Raw genomic sequence first — 12,026 nt, 5'->3', positions numbered from 1 at the left:
TTCCTCTAGCCCCTCTTCTCTAACCCCTCTCCTCCAGCCCCTCTCCTCTAGCCCCTCTCCTCTAGCCCCTCTCCTCCAGCCCCTCTCCTCTAGCCCCTCTTCTCTAACCCGACTTCTCTAACCCCTCTCCTCTAGCCCCTCTCCTCTAGCCCCTCTCCTCGATCCCCTCTCCTCTAGCACCATCTTCTCTAGCCCCTCTCCTCTAGCCCCTCTCCTCGAGTCCCTCTCCTCGAGTCCCTCTCCTCTAGCCCCTCTCCTTGAGTCCCTCTCCTCCAGCCCCTCTTCTCTAACCCCTCTCCTCTAGCCCCTCTCCTCTAACCCATCTCCTCTAGCCTCTTCCCTCTAACCCCTCTTCTCTAGCCCCTCTCCTCTAACCCCTCTAGCCCCTTTCCTCTAGCCCCTCTCCTCTAACCCCTCTAGCCCCTTTCCTCTAGCCCCTCTCCTCTAACCCATCTCCTCTAGCCTCTCTCCTCTAACCCCTCTTCTCTAGCCCCTCTCCTCTAACCCCTCTAGCCTCTTTCTTCTAGCCCCTCTCCTCTAGCCCCTCTCCTCTAGCCCCTCTTCTCAAGCCCCTCTTCTCTAGCCCCTCTCCTCTAGCCCCTCTCTTCCAGCCCCTCTTCTCGAACCACTCTCCTCTAGCCCCTCTCCTCCAGCCCCTCTTCTCCAACCCCTCTCCTCTAGCCCCTCTTCTCCAGCCCCTCTTCTCCAACCCCTCTTCTCTAACCCCTCTCCTCTAGCCCCTCTCCTCTAACCCCTCTCCTCTAGCCCCTCTCCTCTAGCCCCTCTTCTCCAACCCCTCTCCTCTAGCCCCTCTCCTCCAGCCCGTCTTCTCTAACCCCTCTCCCTCCAGCCCCTCTCCTCTAACCCCTCTCCTGTAGCCCCTCTCCTCCAGCCCTTCCTCTCTAGCCCCTCGCTCCAGCCCCTCCTCTCTAGCCCCTCTCCTCCAGCCCCTCTCCTCTAACCCCTCCTCCCCAGCCCCTCTTCTCCAACCCCTCTCCTCCAGCCCCTCCTCTCTAGCCCCTGTCCTCCAACTCCTCTCCTCTAGCCCCTCTCCTCTTACCCCTCTCCTCTAGCTCATCTCCTCTCCTCTCCTCTAGCCCCTCTTCTCTAACCCCTCTCCTCTAGCCCCTCTCCCCCAGCCCCTCTCCTCCAACCCTTCTTCTCTAGCTCCTCTCCTCTAACCCCTCTCCTCTAGCCCCTCTCCTCCAGCCCCTCTCCTCCAACCCTTCTTCTCTAGCTCCTCTCCTCTAACCCCTCTCCTCTAGCCCCTCTCCTCCAGCCCCTCTCCTCTAACCCCTCTTCTCTAGCTCATCTCCTCTAACCCCTCTCCTCTCCTCTAGCCCCTCTCCTCTAACCCCTCTGCTCTAGCCCCTCTCCTCCAACCCCTCTCTTCTAGCCCTTCTCCTCTAGCCCCTCTCCTCTAACCCCTCTCATCTATCCCCTCTCTTCTATCCCCTCTCCTCTAGCCCCTCTAACCCCTCTGCTCTAGCCCCTCCCTCTCCTCCAACCCCTCTCCTCTAGCCCCTCTCCTCTGCTCTAGCCCCTCTCCTCTGCTCTAGCCCCTCTCCTCTAACCCCTCTCCTGCACATTTGCTTTTCTTTCCTCCCACTTCTTGTTTCTTTTCCATCATTTCCACCCTCTCTTCTCCCTCCTGCTCCTGGAGTGGAATCAGGAGCTCAGGACCGACCTGGAGCTCCAGACATCTCTACTCAGCCAGGAACAGTTCTCTCTCTCTCTCTCTCTCTCTCTCTCTCTCACTCTCACTCTCTCTTTCTCTACCCCTCTTTCTCGCTGCTCTCTTTCCTTCTTTCTCTCACCACCTCTTTCTCTCTGCCTCTCTTTCCTTCTTTCTCTCACCACCTCTTTCTCTCTGCCTCTCTTTCCTTCTTTCTCTCACCACCTCTTTCTCTCTGCCTCTCTTTCACGGGGGCCCATGCTTGTTTATTTGTTCTACTTTGTGTTTATTTGTTACACTTAGAGAGAGAAAAGGAGAGAGAAAGGAAAGAAAGGAGAGAGAGAGGTCCTGAGATGCAGACATTTTTGAAGAGGAGAACAGAAGATCCAGACCAAAGGGAAACACTTGGCCAAGAGCCAGTAGTACACTGTACACTCCAGCCTTCAATAGTGGCCCTGAAACGTTTCCCCTATAAATCAACGTATCTCTCTCTCTCCTCTGCCTTCTTGTGCAAGTTATGTGTAAAAAGTAGGTGGCTTTATGTCTAAAGCTAGACATGTGACAAGGTACAGTTTTTAGAGTCTTGCTTTGGAACTCACCGTGATGACTCTCCTGTGGGGACTGCTGGCGAAGGGTATCGCCCTAATTCATTGTACGCAGAGAGAAAACAGGTCTTGTTGATCCAGTCATTCGAGCCAACTGGATAACACATTAAGCACTTGCCACACTAACTGGGGCTGTGCGCGTGGCCAAAAGAAACCACCCTGAAATAACAACACAAGCCCTCTAATCGCATGGCCGTATTGGGAAGTGAGTTACCTGAGCCGAGCGCTAACTTATTTACTAACCAGTCAACTTGGTTTAGGATATTGGGTATTATTTCGACAGGTTGGTGATTTTAGTTTTGAGCTTTGAGTTCCCGAGACAGCGTATGACATAATGAACCAATGGAGTCTATGCGTGTTAGTGCGTGTAGCAATCCTACCTGTTTTTCCAACACAAGAGCCCCGTTCTCTGCCCAATGTCTGTCCGGATATGTTAAGAGGTCAAAGGTCAAATTTGGCCAAACGGTCCTCCAATCCGACCACAGTGAGCTTCTCCCTGAAGCTACTGAATCATCTCGCTCTTCTCCCCTTCCTCTCCTCCTCATCTTTCACTCATTTGCCCTGTCTTTTTCCGTCCATATCGTCCTCACTGACTTGGTCGGATTCTTATCGCCTTCCTCCCTCACACCTTCTCTTGATGTGAGATTACAAACCAGACATTACATGACTTAATAAACATCTTTGGCTTGTCGTTTGCTGGTGGAAACACCATACTCTTGTTTTTTCTGGCTGTGCTTATTGCTCCAGCAGCATTTGCGACGCAATCGCCTCAGCTGTGTTATGTGTTGGGGAGAGGAGAGGAGGCGAAGACAAAGACGAGATGAGGGAGATGAAACAACTGAACCTGTAAACCTTAGATCAGATAACACCGGCATGGGTGTCCACTTAGCAGGCATGCCTTTCCCTCAACACCTAGTACCTGAGGGGGCAGCCAGACTGTCTGGAGAGAAACAGGCTATATTTCTAAACATTGCAGTCCGTCCTTTTCTTCGCCGTGATCAGCACTCTCGTAAGGTGTCAAGCCACGTCGCTTTCGGCTGCCATCTCTGTGTCCATCTTCCTTGCCGCTTGCGCGCCGCACCCCGAAAAATCTTGTTTTAATAAAGCTGAATGAAATAGAGTGAGTAGGTCTATTGGGGAAATAACTACCTCACTGTTGGCTTTTTAAAAGTCATGGAACACTGATCTTTATTCCAGCAATCGAATTTTGTATTGGAAAATTAGGCTGACGACGCTCGATTTTGGCTGTCTTGACAAAGACTCCATTGCAAGTCGCACCTCCGGGTTCCTCCCCCTTTCTCTCCGCCTCTTGGTGACAGGTGAGACTTTACGTGCGTTTGTTCTCGTCCACCACCTTAGCAACACAAGCACAGCCAAAACAGTGATTCTATCAGGGAAGGGAACTAAGCATGCCTGGATTCACCAGAGCACGAGCATGACCTTTACATTCAGCCCCGTCGGTCCGTTGTCTCGTCTGTGCTGGGGCTTGTCTGACATGCTAACAAAGCAGTGGGGAGTTGGCCCGGGACAGCAGCCCAACGACAGAGGCGATAAAGCAAGCATCATTTCCTCATTGCGTCTCATTAAAACACCCTTTACAGAGTTGGTCTACACCCTCTCACATTATAATATCATAGCTATATTGATAACGCCATGCAGAAATAATGACATTGTAAGAGCTCGCACAATCCATATCCCAAGTTTACCACCGTTTCCACTTGATCGTCTGCTCCTGACTAGAACAGTACACTTCTCAAGTTCTCCCCCTTTTCAAATGGAGATGATTGGCGCATTTGGCGGACACAGAGCTCACAAAAAGGCTCGTTTTCGCCCAGTCGGGCCCTTTAAAACACAGGAGCAGGAGCTGGCTGATGATTTGTACTGAGAGGAAAGAAACTACATTTTTCCTGTTGTTTAAATCTGCGTTCATTGGGAGCCATGCAGCGCCTGTAGCTCCTTATGACCGTAACGCTCTGCGATTGGATTTGCCAGCCATTTGGAATGGATAACCCGCGGGGTCACAGGGGTCGCCTGTCTACGCAGTCAAGAGATCAGCTGACTGACTCATTATATTTATCGGAAGGGGAAGATAAGTTATTTCCAGATGGTCAGGTCGGCCGCTCGATCGGACCCCATCGCGTGTGATGAAGGTGCACTCTGTTGAGGTGGAAAGGGTTCGGAGGAATAAATCTGCGTCACATGTCACAGACTAGCATTGACACTCTTTTAAACCTGTCCCAGAGACTGAGCTTAAGTCACTGAGATCTGGGCTGTGCTCGAAACCTCCATATCAGTTTTTTGTTCACTCCTATTATCATGCCTGAGATCAGGAATGGCTTAACAATATATTAGAAGCACAATAGAAGAATCAGCTACAGCACAATAGAATAGTTATCTACATCACAATAGAAGAATCAGCTACAGCACAATAGAATAGTTATCTACAGCACAATAGAAGAATCAGCTACAGCACAATAGAATAGTTATCTACAGCACAATAGAAGAATCAGCTACAGCACAATAGAATAGTTATCTACAGCACAATAGAAGAATCAGCTACAGCACAATAGAAGAATCAGCTACAGCACAATAGAATAGTTATCTACAGCACAATAGAAGAATCAGCTACAGCACAATAGAAGAATCAGCTACAGCACAATAGAATAGTTATCTACAGCACAATAGAAGAGTCAGCTACAGCACAATAGAATAGTTATCTACAGCACAATAGAATAGTTATCTACAGCACAATGGAATAATCAGCTGCAGCACAATAGAAGAATCAGCTACAGCACAATGGAATAATCAGCTACAGCACAATAGAAGAGTTATCTACAGCACAATAGAAGAATCAGCTACAGCACAATAGAAGAATCAGCTACAGCACAATAGAAGAATCAGCTACAGCACAATAGAATAGTTATCTACAGCACAATAGAAGAATCAGCTACAGCACAATAGAAGAATCAGCTACAGCACAATAGAAGAATCAGCTACAGCACAATAGAATAGTTATCTACAGAACAATAGAAGAATCAGCTACAGCACAATAGAAGAATCAGCTACAGCACAATAGAATAGTTATCTACAGCACAATAGAAGAATCAGCTACAGCACAATAGAATAGTTATATACAGCACAATAGAAGAATCAGCTACAGCACAATAGAATAGTTATATACAGCACAATAGAATAATCAGCTACAGCACAATAGAAGAATCAGCTACAGCACAATAGAATAGTTATATACAGCACAATAGAATAATCAGCTACAGCACAATAGAAGAATCAGCTACAGCACAATAGAATAGTTATCTACAGCACAATAGAATAGTTATCTACAGCACAATGGAAGAATCAGCTACAGCACAATAGAATAGTTATCTACAGCACAATAGAAGAATCAGCTACAGCACAATAGAATAGTTATCTACAGCACAATAGAAGAATCAGCTACAGCACAATAGAAGAATCAGCTACAGCACAATAGAATAGTTATCTACAGCACAATAGAAGAATCAGCTACAGCACAATAGAAGAATCAGCTACAGCACAATAGAATAGTTATCTACAGCACAATAGAAGAATCAGCTACAGCACAATAGAATAGTTATCTACAGCACAATAGAAGAATCAGCTACAGCACAATAGAGTAGTTATCTACAGCACAATAGAAGAATCAGCTACAGCACAATAGAATAGTTATCTACAGCACAATAGAAGAATCAGCTACAGCACAATAGAAGAATCAGCTACAGCACAATAGAATAGTTATCTACAGCACAATAGAAGAATCAGCTACAGCACAATAGAATAGTTATCTACAGCACAATAGAAGAATCAGCTACAGCACAATAGAAGAATCAGCTACAGCACAATAGAAGAATCAGCTACAGCACAATAGAATAGTTATCTACAGAACAATAGAAGAATCAGCTACAGCACAATAGAAGAATCAGCTACAGCACAATAGAATAGTTATCTACAGCACAATAGAAGAATCAGCTACAGCACAATAGAATAGTTATATACAGCACAATAGAAGAATCAGCTACAGCACAATAGAATAGTTATATACAGCACAATAGAATAATCAGCTACAGCACAATAGAAGAATCAGCTACAGCACAATAGAATAGTTATATACAGCACAATAGAATAATCAGCTACAGCACAATAGAAGAATCAGCTACAGCACAATAGAATAGTTATCTACAGCACAATAGAATAGTTATCTACAGCACAATGGAAGAATCAGCTACAGCACAATAGAATAGTTATCTACAGCACAATAGAAGAATCAGCTACAGCACAATAGAATAGTTATCTACAGCACAATAGAAGAATCAGCTACAGCACAATAGAAGAATCAGCTACAGCACAATAGAATAGTTATCTACAGCACAATAGAAGAATCAGCTACAGCACAATAGAAGAATCAGCTACAGCACAATAGAATAGTTATCTACAGCACAATAGAAGAATAAGCTACAGCACAATAGAATAGTTATCTACAGCACAATAGAAGAATCAGCTACAGCACAATAGAGTAGTTATCTACAGCACAATAGAAGAATCAGCTACAGCACAATAGAATAGTTATCTACAGCACAATAGAAGAATCAGCTACAGCACAATAGAATAGTTATCTACAGCACAATAGAAGAATCAGCTACAGCACAATAGAATAGTTATCTACAGCACAATAGAAGAATCAGCTACAGCACAATAGAATAGTTATCTACAGCACAATGGAAGAATCAGCTACAGCACAATAGAAAAATCAGCTACAGCACAATAGAATAGTTATCTACAGCACAATAGAAGAATCAGCTACAGCACAATAGAAAAATCAGCTACAGCACAATAGAATAGTTATCTACAGCACAATGGAAGAATCAGCTACAGCACAATAGAAGAATCAGCTACAGCACAATAGAATAGTTATCTACAGCACAATAGAAGAATCAGCTACAGCACAATAGAAAAATCAGCTACAGCACAATAGAATAGTTATCTACAGCACAATAGAAGAATCAGCTACAGCACAATAGAATAGTTATCTACAGTACAATAGAAGAATCAGCTACAGCACAATAGAAAAATCAGCTACAGCACAATAGAATAGTTACCTACAGCACAATAGAAGAATCAGCTACAGCACAATAGAAAAATCAGCTACAGCACAATAGAATAGTTATCTACAGCACAATAGAAGAATCAGCTACAGCACAATAGAATAGTTATCTACAGCACAATAGAAGAATCAGCTACAGCACAATAGAAGAATCAGCTACAGCACAATAGAATAGTTATCTACAGCACAATAGAAGAATCAGCTACAGCACAATAGAAAAATCAGCTACAGCACAATAGAATAGTTATCTACAGCACAATAGAAGAATCAGCTACAGCACAATAGAAGAATCAGCTACAGCACAATAGAATAGTTATCTACAGCACAATAGAAGAATCAGCTACAGCACAATAGAAGAATCAGCTACAGCACAATAGAATAGTTATCTACAGCACAATAGAAGAATCAGCTACAGCACAATAGAAAAATCAGCTACAGCACAATAGAATAGTTATCTACAGCACAATAGAAGAATCAGCTACAGCACAATAGAATAGTTATATACAGCACAATAGAAGAATCAGCTACAGCACAATAGAAGAATCAGCTACAGCACAATAGAAGAATCAGCTACAGCACAATAGAATAGTTATATACAGCACAATAGAAGAATCAGCTACAGCACAATAGAATAGTTACCTACAGCACAATAGAAGAATCAGCTACAGCACAATAGAAGAATCAGCTACAGCACAATAGAAGAATCAGCTACAGCACAATAGAATAGTTACCTACAGCACAATAGAAGAATCAGCTACAGCACAATAGAAGAATCAGCTACAGCACAATAGAAGAATCAGCTACAGCACAATAGAAGAATCAGCTACAGCACAATAGAGTAGTCATCTACATCACAATAGAAGAATCAGCTACAGCACAATAGAATAGTTATATACAGCACAATAGAAGAATCAGCTACAGCACAATAGAGTAGTTATCTACAGCACAATAGAAGAATCAGCTACAGCACAATAGAATAGTTATATACAGCACAATAGAAGAATCAGCTACAGCACAATAGAGTAGTTATCTACAAGGCCTCCCGGGTGGCGCAGTGGTTAAGGGCGCTGTACTGCAGCGCCAGCTGCGCTACCAGAGACTCTGGGTTTGCGCCCAGGCTCTGTCGTAACCGGCCGCGACCGGGAGGTCCGTGGGGCGACGCACAATTGCCCTAGCGTCGTCCGGTTTAGGGAAGGCTTGGCCGGTAGGGATATCCTTGTCTCATCGCGCACCAGCGACTTCTGTGGCAGGCCGGGCGCAGTGCGCGCTAACCAAGTTTGCCAGGTGCACGGTGTTTCCTCCGACACATTGGTACGGCTGGCTTCCAGGTTGGATGCACGCTGTGTTAAGAAGCAGTGCGGCTTGGTTGGGTTGTGTATCGGAGGACGCATGACTTTCAACCTTCGTCTCTCCCGAGCCCGTACGGGAGTTGTAGCGATGAGACAAGATAGTAGCTACTAACAATTGGATACCACAAAATTGGGGAGAAAAAGGGGGTAAAAATTCACACGAAAATAAAAGAATAGTTATCTACAGCACAATAGAATAGTTCTCAGCACCATAAAAGAGTTATCTACGGCACCATAGAAGAGTTATCTACGGCACCATAGAAGAGTTATCTACAGCACATACAGTATGGGAGCAGGCTACATAGATAGTTTTACATTCCCTTCAAATCGGCAGATCAGGGATATACACCGAGTGTATATTTCCATGACATAGACTGGTGAATCTAGGTGAAAGCTATGATTCCTTATTGATGTTAAATCCACTTCAATCATTGTAGATGAAGACAGGTTAAAGGAGGATCTCTAAGCATTGAGACATGGATAGTGTATGTGTGCCATTCAGAGGGTGAATGGGCCAGACACAATATTGAAGTGCCTTTATGGTAGTCATAAATGGCCTTTATGGTAGCCTTTATGGTGCCTTTATGGTAGTCATAATGGTGCAAGGCGCACCGCTTTTCTAGAATGCTTCTAGGTTTTTCAGCTCAACAGTTTGGTCCACCACCCAAAGGATATCCAGCCAACATGGGCCAGCATCCTTGTGGAATGCTTTTGACACCTTGTATCCCCATTAGGACCCCCACTTGCCACATTGGTATTTCCCCCTAACCCACTCTGACATGTCTGACACAATTACAGTGCTGTCGGGTGGGTGCCTTAGTTCATGTGGATCCTGCTCAGTCATTAGCTGGCCTATCGGTAACTTCAATGTCAACACCTTGGAGACAACTTGGAGATTGGTCTCCTCTGTACTACGAACAAAAAGGGTCATTTCAGTGTCAAAACATTTTGAGTGTATGGAAATATTAACACACTGTACCTGTGCAATGTGGCCATAGGCGTTGCAGCCCTCTATAAGCAGGAAGTCACGTGTAAATGTCTATAATAGTGGGCACAGAGAGTGATCACAAAGTTGGCTGGTCGATTACAGAAACTTCCACAAATCAAAAGACTTTTCCTCTTCCCCTCCCTACGCCGTGTAAAATGAGTCACCTCAAAAATGAGGCAATTACGCAGGAAGACAGCTCAGTGGGAATGTGCTGAGAGGTTGGTTCCTGGAACAGAGACGTTGGGTTGGCAGTCCCCGGCGTCTGCTAGTGTCAGTTTGGGGTGGTCTACATGCATGGGCATTTGCACTTTAAAGAGAGGATGATGTTGTTTTCAATGATCCACTCATCCACCCACTTTTGAGAGGTCAGAACTATGAAGGAGGGCCTATGACCTCATGCTGAGTCACATTACTCATCGACCGACCGGACCCACCCACGATGGTGATGCAATGGCACAGGATGCAAGGAGTGTGTGTGTGTGTGTGTGTGTGTGTGTGTGTGTGTGTGTGTGTGTGTGTGTGTGTGTGTGTGTGTGTGTGTGTGTGTGTGTGTGTGTGTGTGTGTGTGTGTGTGTGTGTGTGTGTGTGTGTGTGTGTGTGTGTGTGTGTGTGTACAGAAAAATCCCTTGGCTTTGGAAGATTGGAGAATTTTGCAAGTCCTCTTTCCAAGGAATTTGTTTCACAGCGATTTTAAGACTCCAGGGGTTTAACCTTAATGACAAGGGGATTTATCCCCCTCTCATCGACATTTAGTACACATGACGGCTCTGACGACTTCATTCTTGGCCCCTGGTCAAGTTCAGTAACACGCAACATTTAGTTTTTGGAACAAAATGAAATGGACTTTTGCCTGTGTGTCTGTCCAAGGTAGAGGTCTTCAATGGGCCTAGGGTTTTCTCACCCAGACCCCATTTGACCTGTAGTCCATAGTGACAGAGGAAACAGTTTTGTCAGATACACAGAGAGCGTACAAGGTCTCCTGTTCAGGTACATCTGAGAGCGGGTACAGTCACAGTTTGTGCCTCATTACATTCAAACTTGGATTGGTAGACATTCCGGAGTCATTCTCCTAGTTGGTGTCGGTCAACCTTGTTTGCAGAGCAGAAAATGAATTCACGTCGCAGACACCTTCTCACTTGGTCATTATGTGGGTCCATGAATTAATGCTCACTGGATCATAGAAAGTCCCTGTCTGTTTGAGTGACCTTTATTTACACACAGGCACAAAAACACACTCTACACAACCACACCCCTCCTCCCCAGACACCTCTGGCCCAATTCACAAACTCACAACTTTTTATATGAGACTCAGTGAGAATCATAATACTAAGCAGTGGTGTAAGTACTTTTTTGGGGGGGGTGCACCCAAACAATGTAGGATGTACCCAAACAAAAGAGCGAGGGTAAAACTCGTAGAACGACACGGGATGAGACCCGTAATACACAATGCACAAAACACACAGCACAGGCTGCGTAAATGCATAGATACTCACACGACCAACGGACATGGGAACAATAATTGACAGCCCAGTGGGGCAACAAAGGGCACATTTCTACAAACACAATCAGTGAGGAATTGGAAGCAGGTGTGCGTAATGACACAGTTCAGTGCAGCCTAGAAGGCCGGTGACGTCCGACCTCCGGAACTGGTTAACAGAATGAGCAGCAGTACCGGGGGAATCCGTGACACAGTACAGGAAAATGGTCCAATTTTTCAAGAAAACATCCCTGGTAATCCCTACTGCCTCTGATCTGGTGGACTCATTAAACACACATGCTTCATTTGTAAATTATGTCTGAGTGTTGGAGATAGCCCCTGGCTATCCATAAATTAAACAAACAAAAAAATTGTGTCGTCTCGTTTGGTTAATATAAGGAATTAGAAATGATGTATTGCTTTACTTTTGATACTTAAGTATATTTAAAGCCAAATACTTTTTTACTTTTACTCAAGTACTATTTCACTGCGTGACTTTCACTTTTACTTGAGTCATTTTCTATTAAGGTATCTTTACTTTTACTCAAGTACGACAATACAGTACTTTTCCCACCACTTATACTACGATTACTTCCGTAGTACTGCTTGGTTTAACCAACTGCTTATTCCCCCTCAGAAAATGAACTAAATAACCTCAGCTGAATGAATCCTTTCTCTGACGTTAAGTCTACTCCTAAATTGGGAGAGGTAGCCTAGTTCATCATGAGCCATAAGGTAAGCCCGAGGGAAAAAAATACAATAGGATAATCAAGCAGTAGGACACATGTGTTCCTG

This window comes from Oncorhynchus tshawytscha, linkage group LG10 (assembly GCF_018296145.1).
Source record: "Oncorhynchus tshawytscha isolate Ot180627B linkage group LG10, Otsh_v2.0, whole genome shotgun sequence".
NCBI lineage: Eukaryota > Metazoa > Chordata > Actinopteri > Salmoniformes > Salmonidae > Oncorhynchus > Oncorhynchus tshawytscha.
The sequence above is the reverse complement of the archived record's forward strand: the minus strand, read 5'-3'. Positions refer to the sequence as shown.